Source organism: Tachypleus tridentatus, chromosome 5, assembly GCF_004210375.1.
Source record: "Tachypleus tridentatus isolate NWPU-2018 chromosome 5, ASM421037v1, whole genome shotgun sequence".
Lineage (NCBI taxonomy): Eukaryota > Metazoa > Arthropoda > Merostomata > Xiphosura > Limulidae > Tachypleus > Tachypleus tridentatus.
Window position 1 is genome coordinate 29,609,193 of NC_134829.1, and position 26,853 is coordinate 29,636,045.

General features: G+C 35.2%; 1 long non-coding RNA gene across 1 annotated transcript in view; it reads right to left on the bottom strand.

Moving 5' to 3' along the window:
* Window positions 1–3,258: 3,258 nt before the first annotated feature.
* The window catches only part of LOC143250825 (uncharacterized), a 59,263-nt gene continuing 35,668 nt past the window's right edge, over window positions 3,259–26,853 (bottom strand). The window contains exons 2-3 of the long non-coding RNA XR_013028367.1: window positions 22,461–22,769; window positions 3,259–7,034 (exon numbers count right to left, since the gene is read on the bottom strand). This is a non-coding gene — a long non-coding RNA (uncharacterized LOC143250825). The remainder of the gene's footprint in view (window positions 7,035–22,460; window positions 22,770–26,853) is intronic.

A 26,853-nucleotide genomic window follows, 5' to 3' on the forward strand; every position in this document is an offset into this window, starting at 1 on the left:
CGTTTAAAAAAACTATAATATATGTGTTGTTACTGCTTTCTCTGACATCAAATAAAACAAAAGTTGAGCAAAGCAAGGGAAATGAAATTATAAGTAGCTCAAAGCATTGTTTAAGAGAAATCGAGTCCCTTATTTGTGTTAACTCAATATCTTTACACAGATATGTTTTCCAGTAGAAAATTGTAATATTTTTTTATTTTAACGTTTTTTTTAAATCTTTTTTTCAAACTATTTTGATCTATTTTTCAGAGCATGTCTAATAACTTCTAACAGCATTCACGTTTGTAATTTCGAATGTCGATAATGTGAGAGAAAATAACATATATATATTTGTATATATTTTTTTGTAAATTCTGATATTTCTGTTAACTGATTAGAGCATGACAGGTCTGGTGTTAAACTTATATCTGGTGAAATTAATAAGAAATATGAAGTCGTTTAAAGTATATGCGAAATAAGACATCATGTTTATTCAATAAGTCGTTATATTACTCTGATTGACGCTCTTTGACTATATCACCACCTGGTGGCTAAGATATTCAAGTAGCAATCTGATAGTCGCGGATTCGAATCCCATCTTCGAATGCGCTCGCACTTTTAGTATACAGTGACAGTCAGCTCCATTATTCATTGGTAAAGAGTGGCCAAAAAGTTGGCGGTGGGTGATATTGAATGGCTGCTTTCTCTCTGGTCTATTACTTCTAAACCAGGGATAACTAGCGCAAACATCCTTGGAATAGCTATGAACAAAATTCAGCAGACAAGCATGTCTTATGTCACACCTTTTCTCAGTCCAAGTTGTCTTATATTCTTTTATATTCCATCGTATCCTGCGCATCGCATATCATCTTTATCACTGCATCACTTGCCTTCTCCTATCGTGCACCATATTCCAAAATCTTCTTCGCTTTTTTTAAACTGTGGCAATTTATTTATCCTACTTAAAAACTTTACTTAAAACTCGCTTTTAACATTGTTCGTGAGCGTTGTCATCGAAACCCAAATTGCACTCTTCTATATTTGTATGTATAATAAGGCGTGCATTGTCTACTTTTGTGCCAAGCCGTTGTCGGAGGATCCAAGGTTCCAGTCGCGATGCTGCTCGTCCCATCCCTTCCCCTTTCAGCTGCGTTATAATCACGACAGTTCATCCCGTCATTAGGCTTAAGGAACCGAATAAAACATTTGGGTTAGCGGTCCCTGCTGACAGTTTCGATCCTCTTTGATCAATAGTTTAAAATTAGGTTTATTTAGCTCACGTGCCTTCTAAGGTGTCGTTGCTATGCACAATAGACCTGTGCTTAGTTATCCGTTCTGTAATATAAGGTACATTAGAAAACTTGCAACTTACATACGTATAGAAACAGACGGAAGAGTGAAACTATCTCCTATAGCTTGAAGCACTCCCTTTCCACAACATCTCTGTGGTGATATCTAATTTATATATCTTTACTCACCAATCACATAACAAACACACTATCATGTAAGTTTTAGTAACAGTTATTTATTGAGCTAATGTTGCAAGAAAAACAAAAAATCTTTTGTGTAAGTCTCTGTTAACTTTACCCAAACGTTTCTGTATTTATACTAACTGTTGGTAAATCCTCATTAAATTTATGACAAAACTTCTGCCTTCTGCGAATATAATCGACTCTCTTAAAAGATAAAGTAGATACTGTTCGTTTAGCGCGAGTTCTTGCCACTCCTCTAGTGACAGTTATTGGTACTTTAATTTCTTTATGCACGTTGTAGAATAAATTTGAAGGTTTACTTTGACGTATAAACATTGTAAACAGACACATGGAATGGTTTTATCACAATCGTTATCACTAGCCTGTGTCATGACAGATATTCTTCCAAATATATATACCTATAATTAAGGATCTGTCTAAACTGTCCCCCCAGATTGAGATGGCTTCGGCTTACTTACTGTAAGTTTTATTGTAACCATGTTTGCAACTGTACAGTGTAAGCGACAATAAATCGATAGCTACAATAGGCCAGGTGGAAAACCTGTAGCTTCAGGAATTAGAAAACAAACGCAAATAGGTGTTTCAAAGCCAGGAAGAAAAAAAATCAAGTTTTAATTCAGAAGTAAAAATAAAATTAACATTTTTGTTTACTGATAAGCACCGATAGACGGCGTCACAAATCAAAAGAAATCTCGACAACAGATCCCTAATTTTCACAGGATAGACCAAAAGGGAAACAACTAGTTAATAGTGCCCATTGTAAAACTTCGTGACTAATATTGCTATTTGACTGTCACTTTTATAACGCATCGACGGCCCCAAACTCATGAACACGTCTTTCGTTTTGCAGCAACAGGATACGTATCACAGACCTACGGATCCAAAGCCCAGCTTGCTTCACAGGAGGCCACACCCAGACACCGTAAGTATCTCTAAAGATAGTATAATATTAAACACTTATCGTTTTTCTATCATTAATTTGTGTTTGTAACACTGTCACATTAAAGTACGTTATAGTACTATACTGTATGTACTGTGTAGTCTTATTCCTGTCTATTCCGTAAGATAATTTTGCGCCAAGCGTGTTAAGGCGTTCGACTCGTAATCCGAGGGTCGCGGGTTCGAATCCCGGTCGCACCAAACAAGCTCACCATTTCAGCCGTGAGGGCGTTATAATGTGACGGTCAATCCCACTATTTGTTGGTAAAAGAGTAGCCCAAGAGTTGGCGGTGGGTGGTGATGACTAGCTGCCTTCCCTCTAGTCTTACACTGCTGAATTAGGGACGGCTAGCACAGATAGCCCTCGAATAGCTTTGTGCGAAATTCAAAAAACAAACAAACAAAGATAATTTTTACATCACGAGAAATAAATTGATTTGAAAAGACGTAAAACTAAAGTGTTTTGTTTTTTTCTTTACGCGTTTGATATTAATAATATTCAAAGACCAGCGTCACTTTCACCACATATTTTAGTTTGAAAGTGGTTTTGTAAACTTACTAGGGTAATCCGTTATCTACATAAGGATTCTTAGAACAAATAATAGTCATCAAACAGAACTGCATTGACCATGTAAATATATTGGTACACGATTTGTTTAAAAGTTCATCGGAACTTTCTCTCAGGCACTGGAAAAATTATCCTTGAAGAAGTACAGGTACTTACACGTGCCAAGACGTGACTCTCAGTGTATGAATTATCAAGTTTTCTGGAAATCAACATTATCTCTTCATGCAGTAATGAAATCGAATTGCCAAGAAATACAAAAATAGGGAAACGTATTACCAGTTTTTAAAAACTGAAACCAGAGGTTTATTTAGAATTCCAGGTTTCGGTGAGTACAGTCAAATTTCACCCTGGCTCTCAGGTAAGAACAACTCTTTGTAATTATTAGATTAGCTTCATTGAATACTCGCACAGTAAGATAAAGTGTCAATTTAGACGAAACTTAATTGGAGATTTAGTTTATTTTTTGGTTTAATATTTGAATCACGTGACAGATGTGTTTATCCATTGCTATCGCTTATCCTCACACATATATACTTACATCTTCTGATGCACACTTTGAAGTTATAAGTCACAGACCTGGAGTTAATTTGTTGTATATTCCCCTTTAAGTGTTTATATCTTCTGATACACATTTTGAAGTTATAAGTTACAGACCTGGAGCTAATTTGTTATATATTCATCTTTAGGTGTTTATATCTTCTGATGCAAGTTTTGAAATTATAAGTCACAGACCTGGAGCTAATTTGTTATATATTCCCCTTTAAGTGTTTATATCTTCTGATGCAAGTTTTGAAAATGCAAGTTGCAGATCTGAAAAATTACTTCTTAATATTTCCCTATAGATATTTACGTTTTCAACATATAAAACAAAAACATTCCAGTGTTTTCAGAGATGAAGTTTGTCGTAAATCGTGGTTTACACTTCAAAATGATTTATAAAATACTGAAAAAATTGAAACAAAAGTTGTTAATTAAACAGGTACCAGTTAACATTGTCAAACGTGTACCAGTCACCTAACAATGTTTGTCGATATCAGTAAACTAGGATTTTCACTTTATTACACAAATTCAAGTAAATTCATTGTTCACTTCGTAACCCATCCTTTAGTGGCATAGCTGTAAGTCTGGGGAATCATACTGCTAGTAACCGTTTCGATACCCTTAGAGGGCAGAGCACAGAAAGACCCTTGTGTAGCTTTGTGCTTACTTCCAATTAACACCAACAACAATTAACATTACTTTGTAGCATCAATACAAATCAACACAGAGTTCACATTCTTACATAACAACCTATGAACTGGGTTTTCACACAGTTTACTGATCACTTGCCAACTTGTTTTTTCCGTTACTATAAAAATACATAGTCAATAGATGTTTCACACAAACTAACAAGTAGGTTTCACTATGTTTTACAAACACTTAAGTCAGTGACTTGTATATTGTTAAAAGGACGTTAGGCACCCACATTTTTCACAGTAATACACAGAACCAGCCAGGTTGGTTTTTCGCATTGATACAAATACCAGTAAACAATATTTTCACAGTGATTCACGGGTATTGGATTTTTACATTGCTACACAGACACATTGTTGTACGAATACCACACAACTACGTTTGTGTACTGTTAGACACTTAACTTGATTTTACACATCAATAAACAGTTGCCAGTCACCTAGGTTTTTCTCGGTGATACACAGAAATGGAAAAATTAAGTTGTTCAAAACGTTGCACTAATATTTCATAACTGAGTTTTTCACATTTATATCCAAATGCTAGTCAGAACCTAGTGAACAATGTTTTAACATTGATGTTTTCTAACAACTTATACGTTTCAATTGGATCTACATATGTTAGTCAACATCACGTCAGTCAGTTGAAAGTTCACATCGTAACGTAGTCACCGACGACCTTTTCAAGCACATATAGCGTTAACTTCAAGGTTACAGGAAAAGTAAATTATCGTTCACATCTTCTCAATAAGTCTCTTGAGAAACGAAACCGAAGTTAATCTGCAACTTAAAATAAAAATACGTCTATCTAGTCATTATGCCTCTCAGTTTGAACCTGCGTAATAGTTCAACAACAACAAAAAACGGAATAAATCATATGCTCAAGTATTTTTATCGGGTGTGTAAAAGATTTTTTTTTAACCAGAATGTTTTTGGATCAGTTTTTAGAGTGTAAAAACAAGTGTGGTTGGGATTCATTTGCGCTGATAAAAAATTGAGATTGCTTCGAACAAGTTTCTTCTAAAAGATTAAAAACAGCATAAATTTAACAATTATTCATTTGTGGCTTTATCCACAAATAAATGGACTTTATTCTCTAATAAAACAATGCAGATTGGTTGTATTGTTGGATCATATTCAGGTTATTTGATTGTGTCACAGTTCTCTTGTCGTCGATGGAATAACTTTGTCTGAAACAGCTGAGAAGAAGTCAGCTAGGACTAAGTCAACCAGTCATGTTACGCCATTAGTAGGAGGATTTGAAAATTAAAAACAAAACAAATGGATAAGATTAAAGTGCCAAAAAACAATGAGGTTTGAATGCTGTTTCCCGTACTAACGATAAACTGTAGGGACAAGGAACAATTGGTATCTCAGAACGGCTGATATGATATTAACACTTTTATTGGTAAGGAGAGAACAACGTTTCGACCTTCCTACGTCATCTTCAGATTAAGAAAGCCCTTCTGAGATACATTTTTATTTCAAGTGGGTTTCTCGTAATCAAGAAGAAACAATTGGTTTGTGCTTAAGGTAATGTATTATCTTACTTAGAAAGTACCGAGATTCTCATATGAAAAACAAACATTGAAACCTAAACCTCTTTGTACTTAATATTCAAGAACTCCAATAACATGAAATGGTAAACGTTTTGTCTCTTTTTACTTGCTTTTTCATACTGTAATACTATTCTTTAAACAAACATCGCCAATTTAAGTTAATTGTATTAACATTTTCTATTACGGTTGTTTACCTGTATGAAACCACTGTTACAACATAACTGAAATTAATTAATTGTTTATTATTATTGTTATTAGGTTGCCCATAAATAAATGTCGGAATTTTCAAGATGACATTTGGAAGCTGAATATTGAGTAACTTATCGTTGGTTGGTTGGTTTTATCCAACGTTTGTCACTTACAAGGTGTCTTAATCGTCTGAAATTAATTAATTGTTTATTATTATTGTTATTAGGTTGCCCATAAATAAATGTCGGAATTTTCAAGATGACATTTGGAAGCTGAATAGGGGTTAGGGAGTAGGGAGTAGGGTTAAACAAACTCTACTTAGAGTAAGTTTCACAACCCCCAAGGCAGCATGGACAAGAAAGACTTTTGTCTGATTTTCCTCTACGACTTCAAACTCGGATGAAAAGGAAGTTCATTGACTATAGAAACTCTGATTTCTACAACAGGGTCACAAACAGCATCGTTTCACATTGATAAAAATGTGTTAATTAAAACACGTTTTACAACACTGGTTTATACTTTTTCAAATTTGCAGTTCAAAATCAACATTTATTTCTGGACAGCCTAATAGTTCTACTTGTCAACATTAAGTTATAATGGATAATGCCTGCGACCATAGCACCCAAATGCACTGGGGATGTTCCACCTATTAGAGACTAATCAGATGCTGATGTTAAACTGGCCAGCATTTATTGAAAATCAAGTTAATGGTTAGGAGTTGAGTGCTCGGATCCACAACGTCTCACTGTCTTCCATAATTTTTAACCGACAGACTAAAAGAAACGCAGCTGATGAACAACGTACGTCTTCAAATCTGGAACTGTACTCTTGTATGTGGAAACAGCTTGATTCACTATTTTTGTGCACTCACAATCTCAAAGCGTGACAAAGAATTGCGAACCAGGAACCCTTGGATTCACAGCTCAGGCATCCTAACACTTAGATGCTTTACGTGAACATTTCTTAGCAAAACGAATTTTTAAGTGAAAATTTAGAAATTTACCACCTCTTGATGCGAATTCCACATGTTGAGTGATGTTAGTTGATATCACGCTTTCACGATCGATGTCAAATAGATCTGCAAAATAATAAATAAAAGCTGAATATTTAAGTTTTTGTTAGCATCTGCAGGGTCAGCAAATACAAAACAAAAACTTTAAGAAGATAACCTTAAAATTGTCAGTGGAGTCCAGATCTCAATGATTTTTAAATATTTATCAACTGAATTGTTTATAGGTTCATGATCTTTTTGGTTAGAGGATCATGATCAATACAAACGAATTAAACAAAATAATAGGATTTCTGAAAACTCCTAATAAGGATGTTTCTTACTACGTCATAAAATAACGGCAACTAGCGATACAAAAGAATTACTACCACATCTTACTACGTCATAGATAACTTCATCTATATCCAAATATTGCTTTACTTGTACGTAGCCACTGCTACATCCTTCTGTGTAACAGAATAATAACAGTTTTTGTTACACGAAATCAATAACCACTTGAACCTTATTAAACTAACTTCAACATCACGGAAAAATAAGAACCTCTTTGGTTATCCATTACAAGCGTATCCTGCATCCCTAACTAATAATGTTTAAGGCTACGTTAGCTTCTGCTAGGACCCGGCAGGGCCAGGTGGTTAAGGCTCTCGACTCGTAATCTGAATATCGCGGCTTCGAATCCCCATCACACCAAACACGCTCGCCCTTTCACCCGTGGAGGCGATATAATATTACAATCAATTCCACTATTCGTTGGTAAAAGAGTAGCCCAAGAGTTGGAAATGGGTGATGATGACTAGCTGCCTTCCCTCTAGTCTTACACTGCTAAATTAGGGCGGGCTAGCGCAGATAGTCCTCGTGTAGCTTTGTGCGGAATTCAAAAACAAACAAACAAAATAAAAGCTTGTACTAGTAAGTCATTACAAGATTCTGCTTGTCTGATCTGCCTTATAATTTTAACGATACTTTACGAAGACAGTTCAAAAGGGGAATTTTAATCGATTTTTAATTTGTGAAATTATTATATAAACGTTAGATGAACGTTGCACAATAAGTTAATTCGGTAGGCCTTGTTATTTTAAATGTACCTCCGCTGGGCGTATCTAAGCTATCAAAATAATTGTGATATGAAAATGTCCTTCTAATCGCCTTTCACGTACATACATTTATTCTATTCCTGTGTATTATGTAAGAAAACTCCATACAGTCAGTCACTCTCACCGCACTGAGTCACACACGAGTGACGGTGTATATTCGATTCTTTACTATGTTCTAGCGTTCATAGTAGGACTTATCACGAGTTTTCACGAAAACGAACGTGTGTAAAGATAACTCTGTGGGAGTAATGTGTAAACATCTCACGCAGAACCCGGGTTACAACAAAGAGAGTTTAGACAAATATTAACTATGTGAAAGTCACTTCTAAACCTCATCCACAAAAAGCTCCTTATTTTCTGTCAATAGTTTGGTTTTCCTACGGGGAAGCACCGGTCTACATTAAGTGTTACCATTTCTCTTTCAGATTTACTACCCAGCTAGCATTTCGTTGACAGGTTAAACACGACCAAAGTACAAAGTAGCAAAAATAGTTCTACCGGCTTTATAATACTGATATTAAATGTCGCCTTCTCACTCTCATAATCGTCGATCGTTCCAACATCAACAGACTTCCTCCCTCAGCTCCGAAAAGTCACTTTCCAATGAGGACTTAAAGAGAGAGTGTGTGTCGAAGGGCATGATAACTAAACGGAATAATGACTTCTCTCCCTCTAACCCCGTAAACCGATATCTCGTAATATCATCCTCCCAGAAGTACCTCGCCAGCTCGGCACCGCACAAATATGGCACGCCGTTTTTTTTTCCTTATACTTTTTTTTTAGTAATCGTAAAAGGTTTTACAAGGCACGAGCGCCAACTGACAAGCGAGGTTTTATGCTTGGAGGTGAGAGACCGTGGCCCAATATACCAATTGGTCTTCTTTCCCGGTCTAGCGGGAAGGGAGAAAACCGGACAGACACGCATGGAGTCCTCGATTTAACCCTCCCGACATAAAGTCTACGTTTTCTTCTCCGCAACTAATTGGAGGTGTCAGGTCTAGAGATGGAATGAAGCAAGTGGTGATAAAGGCCTCACTCACCCCCTCCTATGACTTTGTAAAACTGGGAAATAAAAAAACAACAAATTCGTTCATGCACAGCCTGTATAAACATAAAACATCTTCTTAACGCAAAATGTGTTCTCTTCTAGTGGCTTAGCCATAAGCTTGACAATTTATAACTTGGGGCTCGATTCCCGCATTCGTCACTGCACAGATAGGTCGTTGTGCTGCATTATAAGCAAAACCATAAATATATTTCAGTTATTAGTAATGAAAAAATTCTATTCAACATAGTTATTATGGCATTTGCAATTATTCCAATTATTTTAAACGCTGGTGACTAATCTGGTCCTTATCAAGGGACACACAATGAGATTTGGGGGAAGGAAGAATCTTTTTAGATTCTAAGGGGGAGGACCCCATGGCACAACCAATGAAAAAGCAGTTTTTTTTGTTGAAAATGTTATATACTTAGATCGCATTTTCATACACACTTTGATTTGCTGAAGAAATTGTATTCCTTAAGTTTCGAATGATTCGAAAACTCAAACGATTTAAGTATATTAAGAATATCTGATTTAGTAATGCTGTAATGAGGCACGAGTTTATATTTAATGATTAAGAAAAAATAACGTTTTAGTCTCATATCTGCCTACATTATATTATAATATCTTCAAGTTCATAAAACACGGAAAATTTGCGCCTTCCCTAAGAGTTTCAATTGTCTGTATACCTGTGATCTATTTTTTTAAGTGAACTGAAACGAATATATTTACATTTTCATATCACATATCTCTCTCAACAATAATAGGATGCTTACAATCATGTTTCACGTTACAAAGTTAAGCCTAACTTGTTTCGTTAGAGGCATGTGACAATTGAGCCCAGCTACACCACGATCGTCAAGCTTCTCTAGGTTTTTCCCTTGCGAGGCGTAAAATGTGTCTTAAGAATCTCCACATAGGCCACAGTCCGTGAGAATTCCAACAGCACCTTTAGTGGCGCCAACCTCCTACCATCTTTCGAGCCGTGACAGCAAGGAGTCGGGAACCTGAAACCTCTTGTTACGAGAAACGTGCACCAGCTGACCCCATCCGTCAGGCGGGACACTGTGGGGAGATACTTCCGCCGAACCCTAATGACCTAACAAGTCAACCACCCTTGTCCAACACGTCGTCGTAGGAGCGAATACTTACTCTGAGGCGTCCTTACACGTTAAACGTACACCGTGTCTTTAATGAGAAAGAATTATTTGATTCAGTGTGTTTTTAATACTAAATCTGGATACGCAGAAGATCCGCTGGTGACCCAGAACGGCTCTTGACAGCAAAGTAACTATTCCATCTTAGCTGTCACTTAAAAAAGTCGTTCTGGTAGGTACATTAGCAACCAAAGCGACAGTAAAACTGTAACGTTTTCAAATAGCTTGTCTTATCGGTTTACACACCAAATTAACAGTAGTTACACTACCCTGTTATAGGCTTCATATTGCTTACCATTTAAGTTCTTAATACAACTGTTCTCGAATGAATAAACCCACTACTTATTTTTATACAAGTTGCAGTTTTTAAAGTAGCTTTGAAGAAAAAAATGTTTATTTAGATAAGTACAATGTTTCAGTCACTAGTGCGATCATACTCGAGTGCATTGGTTGTATATAATAGAGATTTGGTTTTATTGCCGTTGGAAAAACGACAGTAATAATATACGTATATAAAATAAAAGACGTCAAAACACGTGTCCGAAACAATTATCCCCTTGTCTCTTTCAACGAATTTTAAAAAGCTTCTTCGGACAACGGTGTTTCAAATTTTTAAAATAAAAACCAGTTTATGGTATAAAAGCACCTTGTGATGCACATCATAGGTTACCATGTCTCTGCAGAGAGACGTATCAAATTTTCAAAATAAAAACCAGTTTATGGTATAAAAGCACCTTGTGATGCACATCATAGGTTACCGTGTCTCTGCAGAGAGACGCATCAAATTTTCAAAATAAAAACCAGTTTATGGTATAAAAGCACCTTGTGATGCACATCATAGGTTACCGTGTCTCTGCAGAGAGACGTATCAAATTTTCAAAATAAAAACCAGTTTATGGTATAAAAGCACCTTGTGATGCACATCATAGGTTACCGTGTCTCTGCAGAGAGACGTATCAAATTTTCAAAATAAAAACCAGTTTATGGTATAAAAGCACCTTGTGATGCACATCATAGGTTACCGTGTCTCTGCAGAAAGACGTATCAAATTTTCAAAATAAAAACCAGTTTATGGTATAAAAGCACCTTGTGATGCACATCATAGGTTACCGTGTCTCTGCAGAGAGACGTATCAAATTTTCAAAATAAAAACCAGTTTATGGTATAAAAGCACCTTGTGATGTACATCATAGGTTACCGTGTCTCTGCAGAGAGACGTATCAAATTTTCAAAATAAAAACCAGTTTATGGTATAAAAGCACCTTGTGATGCACATCATAGGTTACCGTGTCTCTGCAGAGAGACGTATCAAATTTTCAAAATAAAAACCAGTTTATGGTATAAAAGCACCTTGTGATGCACATCATAGGTTACCGTGTCTCTGCAGAGAGACGTATCAAATTTTCAAAATAAAAACCAGTTTATGGTATAAAAGCACCTTGTGATGCACATCATAGGTTACCGTGTCTCTGCAGAGAGACTATCAAATTTTCAAAATAAAAACCAGTTTATGGTATAAAAGCACCTTGTGATGCACATCATAGGTTACCGTGTCTCTGCAGAGAGACGTATCAAATTTTCAAAATAAAAACCAGTTTATGGTATAAAAGCACCTTGTGATGCACATCATAGGTTACCGTGTCTCTGCAGAGAGACATAATGTTTTTCTATTGTTTGTTCTACTATATACTTTACTCAATCGCCACTCCTTCATTTTTGAGGTATTGACTTGAAACGTGGTAGGGTTGTACTTTGGTCCAACACACTCAGACAATCTTTGTCTTTTTTTTTCATTTAGGCCTTTTAAAGGAATTTATGGGGCGAAAGAACAAACAATCCAAAAATGTATATTTCGAGTTCCACACATATACGTACAGAAATGTGGGACACACCCATTTTTGGTCATATTTACAGCAAAGAAGATGTAAACTGCCACAAAGGTAAATTTTCATGCGTCTAACATATTAACATAAAAAAGTTGGGCATGCCCGTTTTGAATTTCAGGGAGGTAGAAGTCACAAAAAAAATGCAATTTTGGACGTTTGGGTTAATTACTCGGCCATATTATGACCAACTTACATGAGATTTGTTACGAGGATATGTTTTATAGGTACCATACATTGACTAACAGAAAAGTAGACATTGAGCTATGTGACAGAAAGAGTAGACGTTGTATGCCATTGACTAACAGAAAAGTTGGCTTGCCGATTTTTAGTAGCTATGTGAGGTGCAGGTCAAAGTGCCACAAAAACCATGATATCAGATGTTGTTGTTTTTTACAATTACTCTGTCATATTTCGGCCAGTTGATATTAGATTTTGCACAAAGATACGTCTTTAGAGGTTCTATACTCATTCATAAAAAATGTGAGATAGGACCTTTTTTGGTCATTTTATAGAATCAAAAGATCTAATAAACATAATATTAGGGGTTTTGGACAATTACTTAGCCTTGATTGGGCCAATTTACATATAATTTGGTACAAAGATACTCTTTACAGGTTTCATACAGAGATAAAGACAATTTTAGAACTTTCGTTGTTCGCTCAGTTTTTCAACGATAAAAAGTACAATTCGAGATATTCGTAAAACATTCATGCGTATAACAATCAAATTACATGGGATTTGATGCAAATATACCTTTTCGTAGATCCTCAGAAGTGATGTAGAGACTTCTATTTTTCTGTATTTTTTAACGATTTTTCTAGTGTCAAAATTGACTATGGTGGGATTACGTGGCGGAGGCATGTTGCATTCTCCCACGGATGTCGGCCTCTATAATTATTTGGCCTATGTCCCTTTCCCTAATTTATAACATTTTATTACCAAATGGAATTGTTCCGTACAAGCTTTGTGTCCTAGCTGTAATTCTTTATTAAAATAGAGCTTGAACCTTTGCTTTTATAGAGGGCTAAGATCACGACTTACAAAGAGATTGGACCCTGAAAATACCATGTTTGACGAAGTCATGCCTGAAAATGTTATGTTTGAGAATTTCATGGGTGAGAATATCACACTTGAGAAATTCATGCTTGAGGATATAGCGTCTCCATTTTATACCATGCTTGAGAATGACGTTTTTCAGATGGTCATGATTGTGGATGTCATATTTAAAAATGATATGGCTAAGGATGTTACGTTTTATGATTTTATATTTGTTGTGTAAAGACCAGTATTAGCTTGGTAATAAGTAAATAATAAACACTTTACAAATAGGTTTGCTACTTTATTTAAGGAATACATTTGTTTAGTATAGTGTAAGTCGTTAATGTCCGTCTTATCCGTGACAGTTAAATAATGTTCTTCTAGATTAATATTTCTGACACAATTTCAAACTTCTTAGAAATAGGCTACTTTTTATTTATTCTCATTTTTGAGATATCTACTTTTTTCCATAGTGACTATGAGGGCTATATTTATGAGGTACTTACTTGCTTTTATAGTGACTCTGAAGTACTGTATTTTTGAGGTATCTACTTACTTCCATAGTGACTTTGAGCTACTATATTTTTGAGGTGCCTACATATATAGTGACTCTGAAATACTGTATTTTTGAGGTATCTAGTTACTTCCATAGTGACTTTGAGCTACCATATTTTTGAGGTACCTACATATATAGTGACTCTTAAGTAATGTATTTTTAGGTTCTTTCTTGGTTTCATATTGACTCTGAAGACTGTACTTTTGAAGTACCTACTTGCTTCCATAGTCACTCTGAGGTATTATATTTTTAAGGTACCTTCTCGCTTTCATAGTGACTGTGAGAACTGCAAAAATATATATTAATACGTGCAGTTCTGAAATTTGATGTAATACACAGTTTTAGGGAAACTATGAAATAGTGTTAGATGGTGTTGAAAAATGTTTTGTTCTTTTTAACTCCGAGATGCACAAAGTGCTGTAAGCATTAGAAAATATTTTTTTTCATCAAAATTTTGCACACAAAGCTATCCACACCTTTTATCTGGCTGACCTTTTATGTAAGATTTTTGTTTATTCCAGAATTAGTAAAAGCTCCTATCTAAAGATATACTAATTATAATTAAGTATATATAGATCAAAACTAAGAGTAACTTATGAATTAGTACTAGCCGTCCCCAATTTTGCAGTGTAAGACGAAAGGGAAGGTAACTAGTCATCACCACCCACTGCCAACTCTTGGACTACTTTTTTACCAAGGAATATTGGGACTGATCGTCACATTATAACGCCCCCACGGCTGAAAGGACGAGCATGTTTGGTGTGACGAGGATTTGAACAAGCAACCCTCGGATTATGAGTCGAGAGCCTTAATCACCTGGCCATGCTAGGCCTTAATCCTATAGTGATTAGAATCCAATGAATCAGCATTTTGGTACCCTCATTGTTAACAATATATTCAGCCATTATCCTAGTAATACCTCTTGTTCCCGCTAGTACAGCGGTATGTCTACGGATTCACAACGCTAAAATCAGGGGTTTGTTCCCCCTCGGTGGGCTCAGCAGATAGCCCGATGTAACTTTGCTATAAGAAAAACATAAACATACACAGTAATACCTCACGAGGCTTGGCTACTTCAAGAGTTTTAGACTTGCCTAAAATTCATGTACAAGTATAAAAATCATCTTGGTAAGTATGAAAATAGATAAAAAACAATAATATTATCCAAAACTAGTTTAACATTATAACCAATGTTTCTTTCATGACAGATAGGATCTGTTCTAGCGAACTGCGCGTTGGGCAGACAAATGAAGAACCAAGGTTTGATCCCCGCAATATGTCATTGAACACACTCAGTGCTTTTAGCTGCTTGAGTAGGTATGAGTATGGCAGTCAAACCCACTAGTCGTTAGTTGTTTGTAGAATATTAGTGTTTTGATGTAATTATACACAGTATTATGCAATACACCGCTATATATTTCTTTGGTCACAGACTCAGACAGATTCTGCATACATACATACAAGGGCAACAGACTAAAGTGCTGTCAGCAATGTTAGAAATCATGCCTGGATGGCGCCCGGGCAACTTTTTAAAAATCTTGTCTGGCGTAAATAACGGCTTCTACTAATTCATTGACTTCTTTCTGGTTAGTGTTTACAAATTAGCTGTAATTATAACTGAACTTGTGAGTCTATGATCCGCGTGGCCGTTTAGTTAATGTGTCGTGTAAGGTTCTGTTCAAGTTGATATCACCAAATAATGTTCATAGCGTTACTTGGTTTGAGTTGAATTTCGCGCAAAGCTACACAAGGGCTATCTGCGCTAGCCTTTCCTAATTTAGCAGTGTAAGACTAGAGGAAAAGCAACTAGTCATCACCACCCACCGCCAACTCTTTTACCAACAAATAGTGGGATTGAGTGTCACATTATAACGCCCTCACGGCTGAAAGGGCGAGCATATTTGATCTGACAGGGATTCGAACCCGCAACCCTCAGATTACAAGTCGAGTACCTTATCCACCTGACCATGCTGGGTCCTAGTCTTACTTATCTAATACTGTACCGAACTCAGAATTAAAATAAATAAACAAAGTGGGCCCCCCAGTGGCTCAGCGGTATGTCTGAGGACTTACAACACTAAAAACCGGGTTTCAATACCCGTGGTGGGCAGAGCACAGATAGCCCATTGTGTAGCTTTGTGCTTAATTCAAAACAACAACATGAACAAAGCTCAAAAGCTGGTGATTAAATAACTTAGTTTGGTGCTTTTGTAAACTATATGTCTTAAAGTTTATATAACTCAACGATGAAAATGTCTCGTTTTCCTTTTTTGTACAGCAACCACTAATTTAATACATTGTTTAAACCTGTAACGAAAATAAATAACATAAATTATTAGGGTATTTTCATTGATTATGAACTGCCAGGAAATTATAATCCATGTAATGAGGGGTGGAATGAAGGATGTGAGAAAGGTAAGAAGTGACAATAACAACAGTGTTAAAGATGATATTACGCAATCAATATAAACAGTACGCTTGCGTTTCTCTGCCCAGAACTCTTCACGAATTTCTCAGTCAAACGCTACGAATCTCATACGAGGAATTTAGATTGTATATTGGCTTTTTCATTCAGATTTACATTACGCGTTTTTTTGCTTAGTCTAACTCTTCAATGCAATGAGTATGGTGCGTGTAATGTAATGGTTCACCAATTACATTTTTAGTTGTTGTTCTTTTCTGTTTGCAAAATATTTCACACAATCGAACTGTCCGCGTGTAATTTCCTGAAAAAACAACAAAGAAAACATGACACTAAATACAAACTGTGTGGAAATTTTCGACTTATTTCGGTCTAAAATACACATGCACAGCTCTTTCAAAACCACATGCTTAGCACTTAGTGGACATACATTCAGACGTTTCTGTATACTCAGCTATGTTTACCTTTATTACAACTTTACATTTACTTTACTTTGCAATAATTTAGATTCGGCTCGTTTCAAAAACTACTACAAACACCTTTTAGGTACTTTTGTCTTTACTAGGGATTTCATTATTCGTTTTGTGTGAGTTTCTTTGTTTCAACTGGTAAAGCTTGGTGTTGCTAGAGAATGTTTTACAAAATGATTTGGGGAGTTGAACGAACAAATGGCAAGTAAGTTTTGATTACAATAAAACACAAGGTAATAATGTTGGTTATCACAAATTGAATGATAAGTATAACTTTGATCTGAATAACTTTAACAGTGTTATGAAACAAACACAAAAGAATCTTGGTGTAATGGTTCATCAGTTTCTTAAGCCATTCAAGTTGTGTACTTGTGCTAGTAAAAGGACAAATAGGATTTTTGGTTGAATCCATGAAATATTAAACACGAATCTAAAACGGTTATGATTTCATTTTATAGGCCATTGATCAAGCCAAATGTGGAGTAATGTGCTCAGTCTTGGGTTCATGTCTTACGAAGGACATTGCGTTGTTGGAAAGGATTTAAAGGAGGGATACTAGAACGACCGTGAGATGGAAAAGGAGTCGTCATAGGAGGGCAGATTAAGATCTCTGAAATTGTTTCATCTTGAAAAATAAAAAAAGAGAAACTAGAAGAGATATCATCGAGGTGTTTAAGATTGTTAAGAGAAGCTAAAATGCTTATGCATCATGTTTTTGGTTATGAGAATGGTAGGAGTAGAGAACATAAATATAAATTTTGGCAAAGTAGATTTGTGTTTTGTGTTTTTGTGAATTTCGCACAAAGCTACTCAAGGGCTATCTGTGCTAGCCGTCCCTAATTTAGCAGTGTAAGACTAGAGGGAAGACAGCTAGTCATCACCACCCACAGTCAACTCTTGGACTACTCTTTTACCAACGAATAGTGGGATTGACCGTCACATTATAACGCCCTCACGGCTGAAAGGGCGAGCATGTTTAGTGCGACTGGGATTCGAACCCGAGATCCTCGGATTACGAGTCGAACGCCTTAACCCACTTGGCCATGCTGGGCCCAAGCAAAGTAGAAGACATCTTCAGCTAAGCCAATTTTATTTTTCTCTAAAGATGGTAACCCTTTCGAATGAATTTCTTCAGGTGTCGTAGATGCAGTTAATTTAAAGTGAGTTTAAGATAAAATTTGGCAAATATTATGAATGATAAGAAGTGAATTAAGTAGTTTACTTTTATTCTAAAGGTCCCTTGTTGTGTTTATGTTATATATATGTACATATGAGATAAGAGAAAATTAGAACTACGACATGAGTCATCTTTGCTGGTCAAGATTCATATTAAAACTTCTTGAAAAACGCGCAGAAATTCCAATACTCAAAATTGTAATTCTCTATATTGTTTGAATGATCAAACTCAGGACATTTGTCAATTCAGTTATATTCCCAAACGCGTCATACGAAAAGGTGTGAGCCATCTTACTCAGCTCATCACGATAAGGTTAACCACTTATTACTGTGATATGATTACATAAAATATCATATCAAAAGGTGTGGGCCGTCTTACATAACCGATCCAGACATAGTTAGCTACCAGTTAATGTCACAAGAGTATTGTACGCATCATATCAAAACGTGTGAGCTGTCAACTACAACTGATCTAGATATGGTTAAGATGGTTGGAATTGGTACACACCATCAATTTTACAACTCTAATGGTACCACCGTGGATTAGCGGTAAATTTACGGAATATTAACAGTAGAAATTGAGGCTTTGATTCCCCAGAAGGACAAAGTGCAGACAACCCATTGTGTATTTTTGTGCTAAAACAACCTTAAAGTTGCTATCGCATGTCTATAACAAGAATTCCTAATTTTGAGGCCAAGTACAGGAATAGAAAAATGAAATATACGTTTTAATATGTACGAGAAGTTAAAAATATTACATAAACTTAGGACATCATGAAACAAGTACCTCAAATTAGGACATCATGAAACAAGTACCTCAAATTAGGACATCATGAAACAAGTACCTCAAATTAGGACATCATGAAACAAGTACCTCAAATAAGGACATGATGAAACAAGTACCTCAAACACATCAAAACATTCATAAATGATAACATTATGATATCTTATAATCTGTGTTGAGATAAATCAATCATTATGGTAAGATATTTCAAACTCTGCAGTAAATTAAACATTATGTTAAGATATTTCAAACTATGTAATAAGTTAAACATTATGTTAAGATATTTCAAACTATGTAATAAGTTAAACATTGTGGTAAGATAAAGAAAATACTACTGTAAAATAAATGGAAAATTACTGTTAGGTTACTTAAAAATTATGATAAGATAAATATTATTGTAAGATAACTTAAACATTATGATAAGGTAAATCAAACAACAATGTTAGATAGTTTAAATATTGTTGTAGATAAATCAAATGTTACTATAGGATATCTTAAACATTATGTTAACTTAAATACTTTAATCAAAGGAGGAGATGACTTGATAAATATTATATTATAGAAAGTATTGAGATATAAGTGAGGTTTATGACCTGATAAATATTGTCTTATAGAAAATATTGAGACATAAGTAAGCTTTATGACCTCATAAATATTGTATTATAGAAAGTTCTGAGACATAAGTAAGATTTATGACCTGAAAAATATTACATTATAGAAAGTATTGAGATATAAGTAAGCTTTATGACCTGATAAATATTGTATTATAGAAAGTTCTGAGACATAAGTAAGCTTTATGTCCTGATAACTATTGTATTATAGAATGTTTTGAGATATAAGTAAGCTTTATGACCTGATAAATATTGTGTTATAGAAAGTATTGAGACATAAGTAAGCTTTATGACCTGATAAATATTGTATTATAGAAAGTTCTGAGACATAAGTAAGCTTTATGTCCTGATAACTATTGTATTATAGAAAGTTCTAAGACATAAGCAAGCTTTATGTCCTGATAAATATTGTACTATAGAAAGTATTGAGACACAAGCAAGCTTTATGTCCTGATAAATATTGTATTGTAGAAAGTTCTGAGACATGAATAATCTTCTTTATGAGATAACTGTAAAGCGACAATTCTTCTCCTCCCACTAGCTTCTGTATTGCCTCATTAATTCATCTAGAATTCTGCAAGTGCTGGAAACGAGCCACAGAAGAATGCGTTTCGCAAATTAAAGTTAGTATTTCACTTCTACAACATACAAATTACTGAACAACCAAACACAAACAGTGCACATGGTGACATGTTTGTCCAAACATTACATCCACTGAAAACTCGAACATTGTTGGTAGGTTATCTTTAATTACATTTATTTTCTCTGTTGCTGTGAACGAGGATATCTTACTTAACATCGCGGCGAAGCAACGTAGAAATTCTAATCAGCTAACAAACACGTTCTGGAATTCTTTATCTATATGTGACGGTAACTTGAGATGTTTTCGCCCTGGTGTATCATGCGGGCCGTGAAATGTTTTTTCCGTGAGCGAACAGCAAGTTGGCTTGTGTCTTTAATTAGCTGTGACGTAGCCTCAGACATAAATCTGATGATGTCGCTTTGAAAGTGTAAGAATGAACACTCTTGTAATTAGCGTAAAAACTGTCTTCCGTCTGAATTTTTCAGTCCACGGCAAAGAGATCCGTGTGGCCTCGTGTCAGCCTTGTAGTTCAGGAACAATGAGTCATGCATAATCTACACTTCTATAAACTGCAAAGTGTAACAGTGACATTCCGTAACAATGAATCTTGAAGTATTGCAGAGTGTAACAATGATGTTCCATAACAATCAACAGCATTATGGTTTAAAATAACATAAACTACATTTGCGTAAACTGCAAGCTGTAATAATGACGTTCCGTAATAATCACATGATATGTAGTATACGCTTTATGATAAATTATTCAATGTTCTTTTTTAGTAACTACGATATTTTATTTGAATAACTAACCCCAAAACTAGTCATGAAACTCCATGATGATCAATAATAACCGCTGAATGTTTATATATAAAGCGTAACATTGATCCGTCATAATAACTATTGTGGCCTTACTGTGATGAACCATGGTTATTACTCAAGGACAATGCGACGTAACTATGATGAACCATGGTTTTTAGTCAAGGATCATGTGGTGTAACTGTGATGAACCATAGTTATTACTCAAGAACAATGCGACGTAACTATGATGAACCATGGTTTTTAGTCAAGGACAATGCGGCGTAACTATGATGAACCATGGTTTTTAGTCAAGGATCATGTGGTGTAACTGTGATGAACCATAGTTATTACTCAAGGACAATGCGGCGTAACAATGATGAACCATGGTTTTTACTCAAGGATCATGTGGTGTAACTGTGATGAACCATGGTTATTACTCAAGGACAATGCAGCGTAACTATGATGAACCGTGGTTTTTACTCAAGGATCATGTAATATAATTATGAGTAATCATGGTTATTAGTCAAGGACTAATGAAACATTGTTTCAAGGACCGTGTAGCCTGATTATGAGGAACCGTGGTAATCACTCAAGGACCGTGTAACGTAACTTTGATGGAATGGTTATTACTTCAGGACCATGTAGAGAAGCATGACGTTCTTTAATAAAATCTATTGTAAATGTCTATCTTTTTTTTCTAATGGTAGCCTCATACCCTTCCAAATTTCTGTCTCTGAAAATCATATTTACAACAGAATTAACAGCGTTTAACAAATATCTGTTATCAAATATTCTGTTTGTGTAAACGTACTTTGTAGTCACAGCGAGAAAAACCTATACACTGGACAGCTGAAGTAAAGAAAAATGTAATTAACCACTATTCAGTCTTTTACACTATATAGCCACACAATAACACTATATTTATATATTTATTAAATGCTTATCACGTTTATAATTTAACAGTTATCGATGCTCAATGTAGATTTAAAACATATATTATTCTCTTCCTAATTATGGTTTTGACACATTTCAAAAATATTTGAAGAAAAAAGAGAACATTTAAGATTCGATGTTCATGAGGTAATTAAGAAATGACAACAAACTTTCTGTTTATGTTCTGGAAAATACAGTTTCACTATTGTTTGAATGAAGCTTTGAAGAATTGTTTGTTTTTTAAATTTCGCGCAAAGCTACTCGAGGGCTATCTGCGCTAGCCTCCCTAATTTAGCAGTGTAAGACTAGAGGGAAGGCAGCTATTCATCACCACCCACCGCCAACTCTTAGACTACTCTTTACCAATTAATAGTGGGATTGACCGTCACTTTATAACGCCCCCACGGCTGAAAGGGCGAGCATGTTCGGTGTGACCGGGATGCCAACCCGCGATCCTCAGATTACGAGTCGCACGCCTAAACCCGCCGGGCCATGCTGGGCCAGCCTTGAAAAAGAAAATGTTATAATTTAGATTAAAAACAAAACTCTTATTCAAGTATGTTAAAGACTAGACATGGCCAAGTGGTTAAAGCATTCGACTTGTAATTGGCGGGTTCGAATCCCCGTCACACTAAACATGCTCGCCATTTCAGCGATGGGGGCGTTATAATTTGACGGTCAATCACTATTCGTTGATAAAAGAGTAGCTCAGGAGTTGGCGGTGGGTGGTGATGACTAGTTGCCTTTCCTCTAGTCTTACACTGCTAAATTAGGGACGGCTAGCTTTGCGCGAAATTCAAAAGAAAACCAAACAAACCAAAGGTATGTTAAAATAAGATGAAAAATGTATAATACATTAAAGGAATTCTAAAAAAAAAATAATATTTTTTCTGGAGGTTGGATCTCGTAAACTGTTTTCACAAAGTTATCTAAAAGTCCTTACCATTTTATCTTTGTTTTATCAGTTGTTTCCTGCTCTGTTTTCCGGCCTTCCCTTATCATGCTGAATAAACTGTACTCTGTCATCTGCTTATCATAAGAATAAGACAGTGGAATGCCTCGGAATGAGACAGAAGGTCAAAACCCCGTCGCACGTGAAATTGTAATAAATGAAGTGATTCAGACAAGATGTCACATTAGGGGCGATAGAAGTCGCTTGATACAAATATGTTCAAGCCCTCCTTCATCCATCTCCAGTGATGGCGATGATGTGTATTAGTCATTCTGCTGCCATCCAGCCTCACTTGAAACACTGTTTAAATTAACAAAACATTTATTATAAAAAAAAACAACTCAAGTAATAATAGATTATTATGAGGTAAACAACTCAAGTAATAATAGATTATTATGAGGTAAACAACTCAAGTAATAATAGATTATTATGAGGTAAACAACTCAAGTAATAATAGATTATTATGAGGTAAACAACTCAAGTAATAATAGATTATTGTGAGGTAAACAACTCAAGTAATAATAGATTATTGTATAGATAAGAAAATTGTCCGAATTATCCGACTACACATAATTTTGTTTCTAACGAGTTGACCCATATCAGGGGAGATTCTACAATGTTCGAGCAAGAATAACTCTCTAAATATATTTACGAAATAGTATATGTTTTTATTGAATAAACGTTCGTTGGCAAACTAGAAAAATAAAAGTTAATTTCTATATATTTACAACATTCTAAAAGGTCTGCAGTTTGTTTATTGTGAACTACACGATGGAGTATCTGTGTTGTGCTCACAGCGGGGATAAAAACCTAAGTTTTAGTGTTAGTAAATATCAAGCTACCCGCTGAGCCATAACAACTCTGCGTTAGCCATTAATAATTTTAAATGGATAGACTACAGAAATGGGAGCTAGTTAACTGTACCCAGCGCCAACTGTTGGACTACTCTAATCTGTATTTTTATATTACACCTACAACTCCAAACTGAGGAGTTTATTTATGTATTTATTTGCTACAAAAGAAGGAAGTCACGAATCTTCGAATCCACAACCTGGCATACTACCAACTACACCCCTCCCAATCTCAATTAATTTATTGTGTGCCAGTCTTCTGCAAATCTTTATATAAGTTAAAATATTTAATTTATTAAACCCTTCATAAATCTACTAACTTGATGAAAGGTTCCTCATAACAATAGGACACCACACTTGTATACAAATTATGATAAATGGAATCTAATTTTCTTGTATAGAAAAGGTAATTTTCTCTCTTGCTGAATATTAGAATGTTTTAACTACTTTTTTTCTAGCTCAGACTTGAAACAACCCCCTGGTGTCACAGCGGACTGACAACGTTAGTAACGTGGTTTTGATACTCGTGGTGGGAATAGCATAGGTGACCTAATGTGTTGCTTTGTACTTAACTGCAAACAAACAAAATACCTGAAATATGTTATTCTTTAATTATATTCCAATTACAATAAGAAAATCGTCATATCTTTGTAATTCGATATTTCAAAAACAGAGAACACATAAACGTGAGTTACAGTATAATGTTTATCTGTCAGAAACTATGTTCATTATAATTTGAAAATTTCTGACTGTTTTTGATCTTCCTACGAACTGTGCAGAAGAAGTTTGGTATCTTTGAAATGATAAATAGTCTTAATGACTGTATTTTATTTTTGATGGCTAAGTTTTAATATTTCTCTAATCTAGGCTTCTTTCTTTGATAACTATCACGTAATATATAATAGTGGTTTACTCATAACTGTAAGATTCTAATTATTTTGAACATAATATAATATAATCATTTTACTACTAGGAGCTTCGCTCTTGACTAGGTGATTCTCATATTAATCTAATCACAGTACTGCTCTGGATATTATCTTGGACTGGATGATTCGTACTAATTAAAATTATTTTATTATTAGGGACAACATCTTGAACAAGGTGGATCTTATGCTTAACGTAATCACTTTGCTATTAAAGACACCATATTGTACAAAATGATTCTTATACTTAACATAATCATTTTATTATTATGGACACCATCTTCTACTAGAGATTATTATACGTAATATTTTTTTTCACTAGGGACATCATTCTGTACTCAGTATTATTATTTAGCTACTAGGGATACCATCGTAGACAAGACTACTTGCAAGGCGATTAGTAAGTAAATTTCACCATCAAGACACTTGAGAAAGGCTTAACTCGGTATACGTGATGAGATGATTTTGGTTAAATGTTTTTTTTATGTTTTTCTTGCCGACAACGTCATGACCTCAGCTGATACAAACGAAAACCACTCACATGTTCAAGGTTATGAGGAAACGGATGCTGAAAGAAGCTTTTGATTAGAACATCAGTTGGCAATAAGGCAGAACGGATTTGTTTCAAAGCCACCGTAGTCCGTGTTTGGGTATGTGTTAAACGGGGTTAAGTGGTGTTATTTTACAGTACAGTTTCTTTGTAACTTTATCGGTAAAGCTTCTACGAATACATTGGATAAAGTTTCATGTTAATTAGTAAGTATTTCTCTACCCGAGCTTTATATACAAACCAACTCAAGAGGGAGAAGAAAAAAACATGTCTTAATGTTAATCTAACTATAACAAGACTTTATGAAAATTGTAACACTTACTAACAGCTAGAAATCGTCGTATTCAAAATGACTATAAAACACCCAAAAGAAGGCTCTTTTCCGAGTGTTATGTGGGATAAAATAACTATATATGTTACTTCATGTCTTTCTTAAATAAGATCACCTTACAATAATATGTCTTGTACAAGAAGTAATGTTCATAACAATTATAGTGAAGCTTTATTAACAAAATTATCACTAAGAACCACTGTTGATAAATTTTACCAATTTTTCTGGAAGTACATCATAAGTATTCCTCTTACTTCTTCCCTTCCAACCTGTTCTTTCTCTTTGTAAAACATCACACATGCAACATTTCCAGTACAACAAGTACATAGCTGATAAGCCCATGACATTTATTACGCAATAAAAAACAACAAATAAGTAATCACACTCCATAAATACTGGAGTAAGCACCGTAGACCTTCCAGATTTTGAGTAAAACAATAGAAATTTACTGTTTCATGGGTAAAACAGCTTCACTGTAAACAGAAGAAAAAAAAATATATTATTTGTTTATTTACTTGAATAATAATTTATGTTTGTTTTGTTTATTTGTTGTTAAGCACAAAGCCGCAGAAAGGGCTATTTGTGTTCTGCCCACCACGATTATCAAAACTCGGTTTCTAGCGTTTTAGGTTTGCAGGTATACCATTGTGCCATTGGGCTGTGGTAGTGATAGTAGGGGTAATGTTTTATGAAAATAAATGGTTAGACGACGAGGTTAGAGTCTCGTGTAGTTCAAATATGGTCTTCTGTAGCTTGTGTAACTAACCTACTCTTAACTAAATAGCGGGATTAACTGTCACTCTTATAATGCACTCACAACTCAGTGTGCGAAGCGTGTTTGACAGCACAACGTCACGAACGTGAGTCTTTTCTATCCTTTGTCCGATGTGTTAATCACTTAGTCTGGCTAAAACCAAACTGGTTCATAAGCTTGGAATGTTGCAAGAACCAAAAAAAATAGCACGATTTGTTGGTTGAATTCAATACTTCAGCGTTATATGATTAAGCATTGGCTTGGTTTGTTTTAAATTTCGCGCAAAGTTACACGAGGGCTGTCTGCGCTAGTCGTCTCAAATTTAGCAGTGTAGAACTAGAAGGAAGGCATCTGGTCATCACCACCCACCGCTAGCTCTTGAGCTACTCTTTTATCAATGAATGGTGGGATTGATCGTCAATTTATAACGCCCCCACGGCTAAAATAACGAGCATGTTTGGTGCGACGGGAACTCGAACCCACGACCCTTGGATTACGAGTCGAGTGCCTTAATCATCTGGCCATGATTAAATAAGAGGTCAGTTTGTACACAACATCTTAACAAATTTAAGAGCCCAGATTTATTAAACTGATTATGGCTATACGTACAAAGAAATACGGAGGCGCAGAACAGACTGAGTATTTTGGTTAGGCTGTTATTCAACCTGATATCTCAATCAAGTCATGCTAGGCTAGTAATTCTTGGTGATATTCTTCTGTAAGTGTGAAAGCTTAAAACAGTAATTATCTAGGTTCAATCCTCGCAATTGTCACAGCGCAAATAGCCCACTTTAGAGCTTTGAGGTTAATAACAAAATATGTTGTGCAACGTACTGCAATTCAAATTTTGTAATCATTTTCGAGAAAGGACACAGAGTATTAGTCCAATACCAGCATATAGAGTAATATACGTCCAAAAGGAAATCTGAATAAAGCAAATTTATTTTATCACTATTTAATATCGAAAAATTTGTG